Source organism: Daphnia carinata, chromosome 7 (assembly GCF_022539665.2).
Source record: "Daphnia carinata strain CSIRO-1 chromosome 7, CSIRO_AGI_Dcar_HiC_V3, whole genome shotgun sequence".
NCBI lineage: Eukaryota > Metazoa > Arthropoda > Branchiopoda > Diplostraca > Daphniidae > Daphnia > Daphnia carinata.
The window spans coordinates 7328649-7341386 of NC_081337.1; positions in this window are offsets into that span (position 1 = coordinate 7328649).

Consider the following 12738-nt stretch of genomic DNA (forward strand, 5'->3'; position numbering starts at 1 on the left):
TGACCGGTTATTATTCCAACACTTTTTTTTCCCATAGAAAAACCATAGAGACAAACGTTCAGTACTTAAGTAACGGCCTCTCCATTCGAAGTTAGCCATCACAAAAGGAAAGAAGGACAGGATACAATCCTGTACTAACTGGCTGTTGTCCCAATCGGGTTTGTTCTTAACTTTTTCTTTTTTAAAAAAACATTTATATTTGCGCCATATTTCCCAGCCATTTCCTGCCCATCTTCCAAAATGAGAGTTAACAAATGGCTCTTTCAAGCTCTTGGTAGTTTCCTGGCACACATCATCGGACGAAAACAACTAAACCGTATAGATTTATACATGCACTAGACTTTTTGGATATAAATGCAGACACATATACATAGACATACGTACGTGGTTGCTTTGGGAAATAAAACAAACGTGACTTTCATAAATCAATTTCGCGTTGACAATGGCAAATTTGCATTTTATTTTTAGTCCGTCTTTAATGTGCCTTTTTTCGTTCCTCGTTTTCAGTTTAAAGCCAACTGTTCTTTTTCACTTACCCCACCTTGTTTTCAACTGCCCAATTCCATTTTTTAACCCTCGTTGTTTTATGTCGATTATTAAAATTGGTGACGCAGGTGACGCAGGTTTCAATTACTGAAGGGCGTTTTCTTTGTGCCCCTCTAATTCGCCAAAAACTAGGAGAAATGTGAAACGAAAATGGAAAAAGGACAAACCACTTCTGGAATTATCTAGGAGTCAATGTTGACCGTCTGCGATTCGCTCTGCAGTCGAGAGACTACATCAGGTCAACGATTTCTTGTGATATTAGTGCCGTCATGTTTGAACGTCGTCAGTACGACTGCCGACTACCGAACGATGAAAAGCGGTTAAAGCTACACGAATGTGGAGAAGGGCGCTGCGATGGGGTCGCCCACTTGTCGTTAGATAAAGATGGAAAGAAAAAGGGAGGTCGATAGAGAGCTATAATAATACAAACAGGTAACACAAGCAAAGCAAAAAGGCTGTGTCTAGAGAAGAGAAAAAAAAAAAAAAAAAAGAATGAACACGATGACACGGTCATTTTCGTTCAGCCCTTTTTTTTTTTCTCTCTCTTTCGTCTTATGATTATTTAATGATGTGGTGGAGGGCTGTGGCAGGCGCCCCCTTCTTTTTTTTTTCCTGGCCGTCTCTCATTCGTCTTTCGTGTCAACGTTTCGAATAAACGCCCGCTGTTCTTTTCTCATCGAAAAAAAAAAAAAATGCGCGTGGACGTGTCAGCGTTCGTGTTTCGGTGTGCGCGCGGCCGGCCATATCGGCAACCAACGATGTGGACCGCCGCTGCCATTCTTACCGTGTTCTCATCGACCCCATCAGCCATCGCTAACGCAGCACCCGCAAATAAAAAAAAAAAAAAAACCCAATCATTACTCTGTTTTAATTCGCAAGCACGTCGTGTATTATTCAAGACGAACAACATAAAAAAAAAACAAACGAAAGCTCGGCGAACATGTTGCACCACACGTAATATTTGCGGAACAAAGCAATTGAACGAATCACGATGATTATTCAAGAAAAAAAAATACGGTTTAAGTGAATGGAGGCGTTGAATTGATCCGATGATTGCCGGTGCCGCTTACGCACCTGAAACTTTGCTCACCTCGCACATTGTTATAGGCATAGGTCGAGCAAGAATCAGGCTGAGAGCGAAAATACACCGATCTCGACGACGAGTTTTGATGTGTAGCAATCGACAAGTTAAAAAAAAAAAAACAAACGCAGCTCGTGATAATTTTCGTCAGATGAGATGCACGAAACAAACTGACGCACCTGAAACTTTGCTCACCTCCTCCCTTGACGGAGGGTAATGCTAAGTTTACGATCACAGGTTGAGCAAAGGATCAGGCCCGACAGGCAGACGTGAAAAAGTGTTGGCAAACAAAACAAATCAAATTCTGTTCATATAAATGAAAAAAAAAAAAAAAAGAGACTCGTACAATCGGCCAGGCGGAGCGTGAGGGACGTGCGCTCTTCCAACTCGATGACGCCAGCGTTCCATGATGTCACCGTCACGCTCGTGCCTGACTTCACGCGCGCAATTCATAATGGCTCCTAAAAAGACACAAATCAAAACCAAGAAAAACCCAACTCCATCCTTGTCGACAAGTTCGTCCACCACAAACGCCTCCAGATGTTTAGGCACATTTTTTTTTTTTTTTTTTTACGAATGAGCGTTACACAGTGCGAGAAAAGGCGGACCGAGTTGGACGCACAGTCTTTAACTCAAAGTGGCTGCACAAATACTGATGATTTTTACATCCTACCGACTCACCAAAAAACCTCTTCAACAAGAGACGGGCCACAGGCTTCTTCTACGAGGGGGATTGGTCAAGAACTGGAGAAAAAAAAAAAAATTCAAAAATGAAAAATTTTTCAAAACAGAAAAAGGAAAGACCGTAGCTGTCTGTCCGTCATTCTTTCAATATGCGCGCGTCTGCGTATGTCTGTAGATTTTGTTTGTAGAAGAAGCGTTACGACTTGAAACCTCATTGGAAACGTTTGCTTCGCCCAGTTGCGAGAAAAGGATATATATATATATAAAAAAAAAAAAAAGGGTGGGTGATGGGGAGAAAAAAGACGGACCGGGTTTTTTTTGGGCGTTTTTCTGTTCGAAAAAGTTGGAAAAAAAAAAAATAAAATAACGTAGAAAATGAAGAGAAAAGAGGAAGAAATAACATATGAAAAATGACTACTACCAATGACGCTAGAACAATTTTGGAAGCGACTGGAGCCCTTGCTGGAAACTCACTAAGCAAAAAGGAACAAATAGATTTCAAGTTATTTTCTTTGTTCACGAACCAGAAAACGTTTTTTTTTCTTCTTCTTTCCGTGTTGCCTCAAAGTTAACCATCGCACACGATTGCATTTGAGTAGCAATGACTCTCTCTAGTCTTGGTAGACTATGTGCTCGGCCAAAAAGCGCGTTTTTAGCACGGAGATTTTTGCCGAACGCCGACACATTGAACGTTGCGATCACGAACATTTGTGCAGTAGTCGTTTCTAAAAGGGAAAATCAGCTTGATGTATGATAGGGGGGGTGGAGAGGAATGAGCAAGGGCGCGAGACAAATTTACTGACAGTTGAACAAATTATTTCCAGTACGCTCCAAAGGAGACTCTGGCCATATAAGAAAGCTAGTAACAGCACTATACACCCCCTCTTTTTTCCTTTTCCTTCTTCTTGATGTATAACCAAGAGAGAAAGAAAGAAAAAAAAAAAAAAAAAACGATCCATCATTCCCGAGTCTCGGGGCTATATACAAAACGTCTGGAAAAAAAAAAAAAAAAAAAAAAAAAAAAAGGAAAGGCAGACAGAAAAAAGACTTTTTTTGGGGGGGGGGGAAGAGAAAGAAGAAAATAGATAACAAACAAAAAAAAAAAAGAAAAAAAAAAAGAAAAGGGATTGCGTTTGCACGCGTCAGCGTCTCTTCGTCTTCTTTCGGTTTTCCCCTCGTCTTCTTGTCGACGTCAAAGATGGTCTGTGTGGCGTACGGGGTAAAGGCGAATCGGTGTGTTCGGGTTGAGGGCTTACACAATAACCGGGAGAAAAGAGAGAGAAATGAAAACCGAGTCCGCACAGATCTGCGATTGGCTTGGCCGGGGAAAAAAGGAATCAAGAAAAAGGAGGACGTCTTTGTTGGAACGAACCAAGACGACGCCCTTTGGCAGACGGAGCGCACGCGCTTGGTCGTGACCGAGCGCGTGCTTCACACCCATCCGGGGCGATCCGCGTCGGGGTTAGTGCCGTCCGAAAAGAAACAAAACAAAAAATCGTTACTAGAGGGCACGGCAGCGGAGAGGGGAAAAAAAAAATAAATCAAAACGACCTCGTTCGATCTGCGACAGAAAAAGAAATAAACGGGGATAAAATAAAAACAAAACCCACCAACTGTCTAGTCGATATCCATTTTGAATCGTTTCCCAATTGTCCCTTAAAGCTTTTTCATTTTTCTTCTTCTTCTTCGTCCTCTGTTGAACCGAAAACGACCAAGTGAAGGAAAGAAGAAGAAGAGAACGATAACGACGCGTACGAGGACTCACGCGCAAGACGGGCGGGAGCTCTCACGATCTTTATAGCAGCAGTCGAGAATAGGGCGCCCGCATGGCTAAAAAGATGCCAAAAAGCCAGTCCGTCTTCAAGAGAGGAGAGAATGTTTGTCCAACCCAAAACAAGAAAATAAAAATTTAAAAAAAATTTTTAAAAAAAAATCGAGGGGAAGATTAGGGAAGAGAAAGAGATCTATCACACAAACAAAATATACATAAATATATACAAGAAGATGGGGGGGAATTTTAAACCCGTCACATTTTTTTTTTTTTTTTTTTTCAGGGTTTTATCACGTCACAATTCTTTTTCGATTTGGATTTGATTTCTTTTTTCTGTCTTTCCCCATCTTCGTTTTATTTTGACTTCAACAAGAGGGGGGAAAGAAAACCAGTCGTTGGCTGGTACTCGAGTTCCCAATCGACCGCAGTCTTTTTAAGTGATTTGCCAGCGGGTTGGAGAAAGAGAGAGAGAGAGAAAGAGAGAGATGGGTTTCGGCAACCATTGCCGGCCTTTCGGACGGACTAAAGCTCTTCTAGCGTTAAGGAGTTTGCTTTCATGCATGGCCAGCAGCGGCAATGAGGTGGCGGGAATCACGTTCCCATCATAACAGACCCAAGTCCCGCAAAGCTTTTTTTCTGGGTCCTGGCCGCAGCGTGTGTTCTCACTTCGTCTGACCACTAGAGGAAATAGAATAATAATAATAATAATTACAATAATATTCAAAAAGAAGGGAAGAAAGGCAAGAAAAAAAAAAAAAAAAAGAAAGAAAACTGCTGAATAATCTTGACGTTTAAATAAATCAAATAAATAAATAAATGGCTTTTCTCCTTCTAATTCCCCACATCCACCTCTTTCCCACTTGTTCTTCCATTTCTAAACTTGACCAACGTTTTCATTTATTTATTTTCCTTCTCGTTTTGATTGAAGACGAAAAGATGAGTTTAGTCAGACACACAGAACGAGTTTTATTATAATCCTGAAGAGGGGCTTCTCGGAAACAAGTTACGCGTACAAGAAGCCCTGCGTCAGTCAACGGAGAAAAGAAAACGAATAATAATAATAATAAAAGATCTACTGTGTCGAGTAGTGGTCCGTATGCGTAGACAATTTACGTCAGGTTACAAACAGTGAGTGACACAGGGCGAGTTTGTTGGCCTGTCTCATATGATCACTCATGAAACGAGCGAGGTAATCAATTCGAAAAGGCTGGAAACGAGACGAAAAAGACGAGCACGCAAAACGAAATACGTTCTAAATTGAGGGCCAGCGTAGAGCAGCTGTTGATCATCATGACCGACTGCACCTCCATACACAACTGCAGTTTCAAAACGGCTCTGCCTTTTCCCCTTTTCATTCGCCTTCTCACTTACACTGTTTTGCACGCACACGGATGTTTAAAAAAAAAAAAAAAAAAAAAAAAAAAAAAACATGATAATTATTCAACTCAACTATTTTGTAAAGCTCCATAAACGAAAAAAAAACAAAAAAAAAAACACGCTAATGGTTCACAACGCAAACTATCGTGATATCATCGAAATTTTAAAAAATTTGGATAATTTGTCCAACCGCTTGAACAACTTGGCGATATCGCGGGACTTTTTTAAAGTATGGCGACTGCAAGGGCGTGACAGTGTGTGATACGAAACAACTACATCAGTTCAACAGGGGAGAACTGCATACGCACACACACAAAGGAAAGACAAAGTGATGGAAAAAAAAAAAAAAAGAGGTCAGAAACACTTCACAGATGTGGGCAAAAAAATCTGTCTCGACACGCACGATTCCGTCCGTTTCGTTTGTGCGTGTGGATTAAGGTAAGATAAAAAAAAAAACCGTAGCTGCCGTAGTTGCAAGCCACGCCAAAAACTGGTACGTATGAATCAAGGCACAAAGAGCTCTTTACACACACACACACACACACACGTAGTAGACGAGTAAGAGACGGACAGGCTTCTTTGGTTGCGAACGAACAAGTCTCTTTCGTTTTTTTTTTTTTCTTTTCTCTATGATTCTTCGTTAATGACATAAACATGTTGACGAGAAAGAAAAAAGAAAGGGGGGGGGGGAGACAGCGCAGCCGACGGGAAAAAGACGGACAAGGCGGCCAACGGGCCATCATTGGGGATGGGTCATTATTTTCAGATTAGCAACTCTTTTTCCTTTTTTTTTTTTTTTTTTTTTTTTTTGTCTTTAAATATTCCCGTGTTGTTGACGACGTCGCGACTTGATTGCGGCCCTTGACTCTTCTATTACGGTCGAACCGTCTGTAACACCAAATTTAAAATAAAAAAAAATAAAAAAAATGTTCCAGAAAATGAAAAGGAGAAAGAAAAAAAAGGAAAGAAAAGGGAATGGAAAGATGGGAGAAAATAAGCAGATTGCTTCTGGTGTCTGTCGGGTCTGGTTCCCCTTCGGGATGACTGCCGATGAACGCGTTTCATTTTTCCCGCCTTCCGCAAGGCCGTAGAAACCGTTGCTTTCTTCGCTTACGAGCGTTTATCTTTTCGATTTCTTGTTTTGTTTTTGTTTTCCCCTTGGTTTCCCTAATTAAGTATCATCCTTCACAAGCGGTTTTCCATCACAGCTCAAAAATGGCTCTATTTCCCAGAAGCGTCATCGTTCCAATCTTTTTTTTTTTTCTTTCGTATATCCTGGTAGAGCCAAAATGGCCGCAACGAATGGGGGGAAAAGAAAAAAAAGAAAAGGCCTTGCTTCTTTGCCGTTACACGACATGACCTGAACTCTGACCTGTTTCGAGCACTCCGAACGTAAATGAAAATTAAAAACGCACTTAGCGGAATGACAAAGTCTTAAACAACAACAACAACGAAACAAGAAAAACAACATGAAAGATATAAAAAAAAAAAAAACAAAGAGAAAACGCTTTAAAAAAAAAAAAAAAAAAAGGGAAGAAAACACGGTGGTTGGTTGATGATGGCATTTTCGTTCGAAACGAGTGGAAAATAAAAAAATAAATAAATAATGAAAAAGAAAAAAAAAAAAAAAAAACGCAAAAAAACTTGGCGCGCCAAGATGAAAGTTTTCGTAAACCAGAAAACAAAACTTGGAAAAACGATGGCAAAAACCCTTCCCCGGTTCTTCGGAAAATACCAAACGAGTTAGCACATGGTAACAAAGAATATGGAAACAAAAACGTGATGGATTACTCCATTGACCGGTCCCGACAAAATAAAAACCGTCAAACAACAACAACAAAGAAAACAAAAGAGAATAAATGTGTACAAACAAAAAAAAAAAAAACAAAGTTGTTCCAGTGAGTTCGTCCTTTCTCTATTGTTCACGCTCATATCTACAAAAAAAAAAGGTGGAGACACGTACGGACCGAGCCCCAAGTAACCCCCTTTTTTTTCTATGCATCAGACACATAACACTGTTCCATGTTCAATCAACGAGCTCACGCAGTTTTGACGCGTCTATGTCTGTTCCGACGAGAGGTTGTCCCGCGTCCAGACACGAAAGACAGAGGCGAAAAAAAAAAAAAAAAAAAAATGAAGAACGTCAGTGTTTGATGGTCACGCATGTCAGACAAAGAGGAAATCGGTTTCCCTAATAAGCGGGCCAACGACTCGCGATCCATCCTCATCCGCTTCCCGTCTCCAAACACCATCGGGCCGATTCAGTCTGGTGCGGATGCACCGAGCCGTTAGTTTTGCCCTCTATTTTTTTTTTTTTTTTTTTTAAAGAGCGCGGATTGGAATCAATCTCATCCCAATAACTTGTCTGTACCGCTATACACACGTCGTGCAACTAGGCAACTATGTAGACTACATATTAAACATGACGTGCTTATCTGCAAATCGGGACTACAGTTTTCTCTTCTTTTTTTTTTTTTTTTTTTCAGGGGGCGGATTCCGTGCGTTTCCTCAATTTGAAGGATGTTTGTTTTTTTTTCTCTCTCTCCCCCCTTTATGTCGAGGTTTTGAAAAGAAAGAAAATGAGCCATGAAAAAGGAAAAAAAAGAAAAAAAAAAAAAAAGAGGAAAGAGAAGACTACGCACTCTTTCGGTGAGTTCACGGTGATAAGTCACGACGAAGAAGGGGAGAATGAAACCGTGACGAGCTCGCGCAGAAGGACCAACGCCCTGCTCCCAACCCTCGTCGGTCTACTTTTTATTTTAACTGTTGGCCGTCGGGGTTGGCCAGGACCGAAAAGCAGAACAAAAGAGAAGATGTTGCTGCTGCCACCGAGTGGCGTACCCGACATCGGCCATCCAAGAGAGGACGACACGCTCGAAGTAACCTCTTTAACTTTTGATCCACGACCATCCGGCACACACAAATATCCCCCGTTTCCCGCACGATACAAAAACCCTCTTTTTTTTTTTTCTTCTGATTGCCCCTAAAAAAAAAACAAAAAAAAACAGCGTATTCAATAGGGCAAAATAGAAGGGGGCCGGAAAAGACAAATGCAACAATGACGACACGAACAATAGGGAAAATTCAGAAGCCGCATCAAAAGCAAGACGAAACACGAAGAAGAAAAGAACGAAACTTTTGAATAGAAAAAAAAAAAAAAATGAAATGCGAAACGGATTCGCGTGTCTCAAAAAGGATAGGTGGAAAGGGAAAATGTGTCAATGTTTGAATTCCGTTAGTCACCCGGCACGTGCACGAGCGTTCGGGCGACTCACGTGGGCAAAACGAACAGATGAAAACGGACTGTTTCACGGTTGAATCGAAAAGAAGAGAACCGCGAGAAAAAAAAAAAAAAAAAAAAATTGCCCTTCGTGAGCAGCAGTGTGCGCATAATGAAACAGACGAGGTTGCACAGGCAAATGGCCTCGGTATAGAACGGGCAGGTCCGTCGCTTATTTTTAGCAGCCGGATCTGGTAGCGTGAAAGAGAAACTCGATCAAAAACAACGGCTCTCATTTCCCAGCATCGAATCAAAAACGCGCTCTCGCATCTTCAACTTCAAAGTGTCGCTTCATCAAGGTATGGAAAAAACAAAAATAGGCACTCGACTAAACAAAAAGATGAAAAAAAAAAAAGGGATGCACTAAAACAATAGAAACGAAAAGAATCACGAAAAAAAAAAAAGAAAGAAAAACGTGAATTCTTTTGGCGTTGCTGGCCTGCAACCGGATCGATTACGTACCCAAAAGAGTTGAAGGGAGTGCTATTATATACTGCGTGTGAGTATGTGCGTATTTTAGCTCAACTCTTACCGCAAAAAAAAAAAAAAAGAACAAAACTTCAGGTACAAAATGTAGATTTTGGAAGGGGGGAAAAAAAATAAATAAAATGGCTCTGTGTCGTGTTTACCGTGAAACAGGAAAGTTCGTGCCGGTCGTCCATTTTTGTCAGAATTCAAAAGAAACGAATGAAAGAAAAAAAAAAAAACCGTGAAAAAAAAAAAGAGCAAACTAAGAAGAAAAAAAAATTCCATCCGGATGAGACGACGCCCCAGTACGGCTGCGTCTTCTATTCAACCAAAACTGATGATGCAAACAAAAAAAAAAAAAAAAAAAAAAGAAAAAGGCTGGGCTGGAACGCACGTACTTACATTATATATATATATATATACACACACACACACCCGACCAAATGGGGAGGGAATTGCACAAGATGAACTGCCATGTATATATGCTACATTACTGTGGGCTATGCCATGTTAGATATTAGATATCATCGTTGAAAAAAAAAAAAAAAATCTAGACGAGTCACGAGGGAACTCGGCGAGCGTCGGATGATATATTAAAATGGATGCCGGATAAGAGAGGAGAGCGGTTGGATGCGCCACACGGCGTGAAGACAGTTTGAACGAAATAAAAAGTCCGTTTTTTTTTCCCGGAGAAAAGAAGAGGGTGGTAACGGATGTTTGGGATGGTGGGGAGAGTGATGATTTTGATGGCGAGATAGCCAATGCGACGTGAAACGCAGATATATACGTGAAGGAGGGGGGAAACACCAGGAAACGAGGTTACCTTTTATAGATAAGAAACTGGTTTTTTTTTTTTTTTTTTTTTTTTCCTTCTTCTCTCTTATTCGCCCTGTGGCGCAATTCTTCTTACATGTACTTTTTTTTTTCTTCGTCTTCTTCTTTTGTTTCGCCTTTTTTCTCCCTTCTTTTTCGTCTGACAAAATGTCCTCCACCCACAAACTGAAGCGACCAATCTGCAGTGCAAGCAGCGGGCAAGCGGGTCGCAGCCAAGTGGCGACCCCATTGCCAGACTTAACAAGAGTTTGGCTGTATAATAAAATAGAAGCGAATAGAACAAACTGCTTGTCTCTTTTTTTTTTTTGTTCTTCATTAGTCGTTTGCTGCCTCGGTGTGTACAGAATAGGCCGAAAATGGAGAAACGCCATTAATAGTCAAAGCTCTACTACACGTAATGAGGATATCCAAAGCCGCCCTAACAAATCCTCTTTGGACTCTGTTGGCATCGGAAGACGTGCATCTTAATGAAATGTGCCATCCAGAAAACACAAACCCTGTGGATCGGATTCAAATCGAACAGTTTGCGCAAGACGAGCGATGCAAGACGAGCATGAAATGGATGAAAACGGATACAAAGCGCAACCGGAAAAGGTTCAGAGTGCGCAAGATAATCAATTACCTTTCGAAAAAAAAAACACTCGACAAAAACATAAAAAAAAAAATAAATAAAAAAAATAATAAATTGTTAAACTCGTCTTTGGCTGACAGACGTCCTGCCACGACGGCCACTTTGTCCGCACTCGGATGGTAACACATAAATCGGATTGAATTTCAACGGCAACTCACGCCCCACCTTTCCCCCTCCAAAACTCAATCCCTTCACCACACACACACACACACACACACATACACATGCATATGCATACCAACCATGTAATCACATACATACACGTCATTTGAATTTAATTAAGGGTCTACGACTGGCGTCTGACAATCTTTAAAAAAAAAACGAAAAAAAAACAAAAACTAAACGATTCCTAGTTTCAGCGGAATTATTATTTTTTCCTAAAAATAAAACCAACCGGCACGACCAGGTGCGTGATGGCATGAGACCAAGGTTGCCGTGCCTTTGGAATTATGCGGAATAAAAAAAAAAAAAAAAAAAAAAAAAAAAACGGGTGGCACGTCTGTAAACTCGTCTCGGAACATTTCGCCCCTTTTAGTCCTTCTTTCCTTTCTTTTTTTTTTTCTTAATCCCGTTTTTCTTTTGCATAATAAACTTGACTCATTACTGACCCCAAATCAAAAGAGAGGAGAAGTGAAAAGAGAAAATAAATCAGGAATAAATGATGAGCTAATAACGTCTGCAAAAGGAGAAAAAGGCCAAACTAAGCAAGACGATCTAGTGCTGTCCAATCGAGCCGGTTTGGAATATTTAAAAAAAAAAAAACGAATATGAGAAGATGAAAGGAGGGAACACCTTCCTGACGTGACGAAACGAGCAAAAGAAAAAAAAACAAGAGCCCAGAAATGGCCTGGGTATCACGAAGGAGAAAAATCGATGCGGCTGACGACCGTTGCTCAACTTTTGTTTCCCCATTTTCTTTTTGCCTCATCTTGGTTGTCTCACTAATCAAGAAGAGTGTTTGTCTCGTTCCACTCAAACAGAAGAACACAACACATTGGCGGCTATGGTAAGGGGCGAAACGCAACGCCAATCGCCGTCACATAAACTAAAATTACCGAAAACGACCGATCGACCCGGCCGCGGCCAACCGACACGCATACCACCGCTCTTTTTTTTTTTCTTTTTTTTTTTTTATTGATCAAATGCGGTTTACGCCTAATAAAAAAAAGGGAAGGGAGGCAACCTAATAGAAAGAACAAAAAAAAAAAATATTTTTTTTTTTTAAAGACAAATAAGACTTACCCGAAATGAAATTGGCGTTGTTGGAAAAACCAATTGGACGGTACAAAAAGAAATATGTTCACTGGTAAACCTCGCTCTCCTCCCCCCTCAGAAATCAATCACCACAAATGTGAGAGAAAAAAAAAAAAATCACACGAATTTCGTGGAAGTTTGTTTGAGATTTTTGTCGTTTAAAAAAAGAGAATGTCGATGATTTCGAAATGAAAAAAAAAAAAGGTCCACTCCGGTTTCGAGCTCTTATCTCGCGGTGGCTGTGTGTGTGTGTGTGTGTGTGTGTGTGTGAGAGAAAGAGACTTGATAAATGCCAAAGTTGCACAGGACTAGCCATCCATCCGTGCGAGATGAACGTTTGGGGCGTTCGGTTTTTTCTTTCCAACAAAGGTCGACATTGCTGGCGGGGGCAAGCTTCACTAACTTTGAACGAATCGAGAGAGAGAGAGAGAGAGAGAGAGAAAGAGTCAAATGAAAAGAAAAAAAAGGGGGGGGGGGAAACGAGGAGCGAAGTAAAGAAGAAAAAACTTAAAAAAAAAAAAAAAAAAAAGAAATGAGGGGGATCCGGTGCGAACCGCGACTGGGCGACGACTGTGTGTGCGTCGACGGAGCGCACGCCACCAAAATCCACTCGACGCGCACACGCAGAGCACACACTTTCTGGTCTGGTCTGGTCTGGACCGGGAAACCGAGGAAATAAGAATTTTCGTTTTTATTTTCCCTTAAAAAAAAAAAATGAAACAAACAAAAAAAAAAAAAAAAAACGAGAAAAACAAGTGGGGGAGAGCGAGCGAGAGAGCGAATGAGAGAAGGGATATCTGGAGAGAGACTGT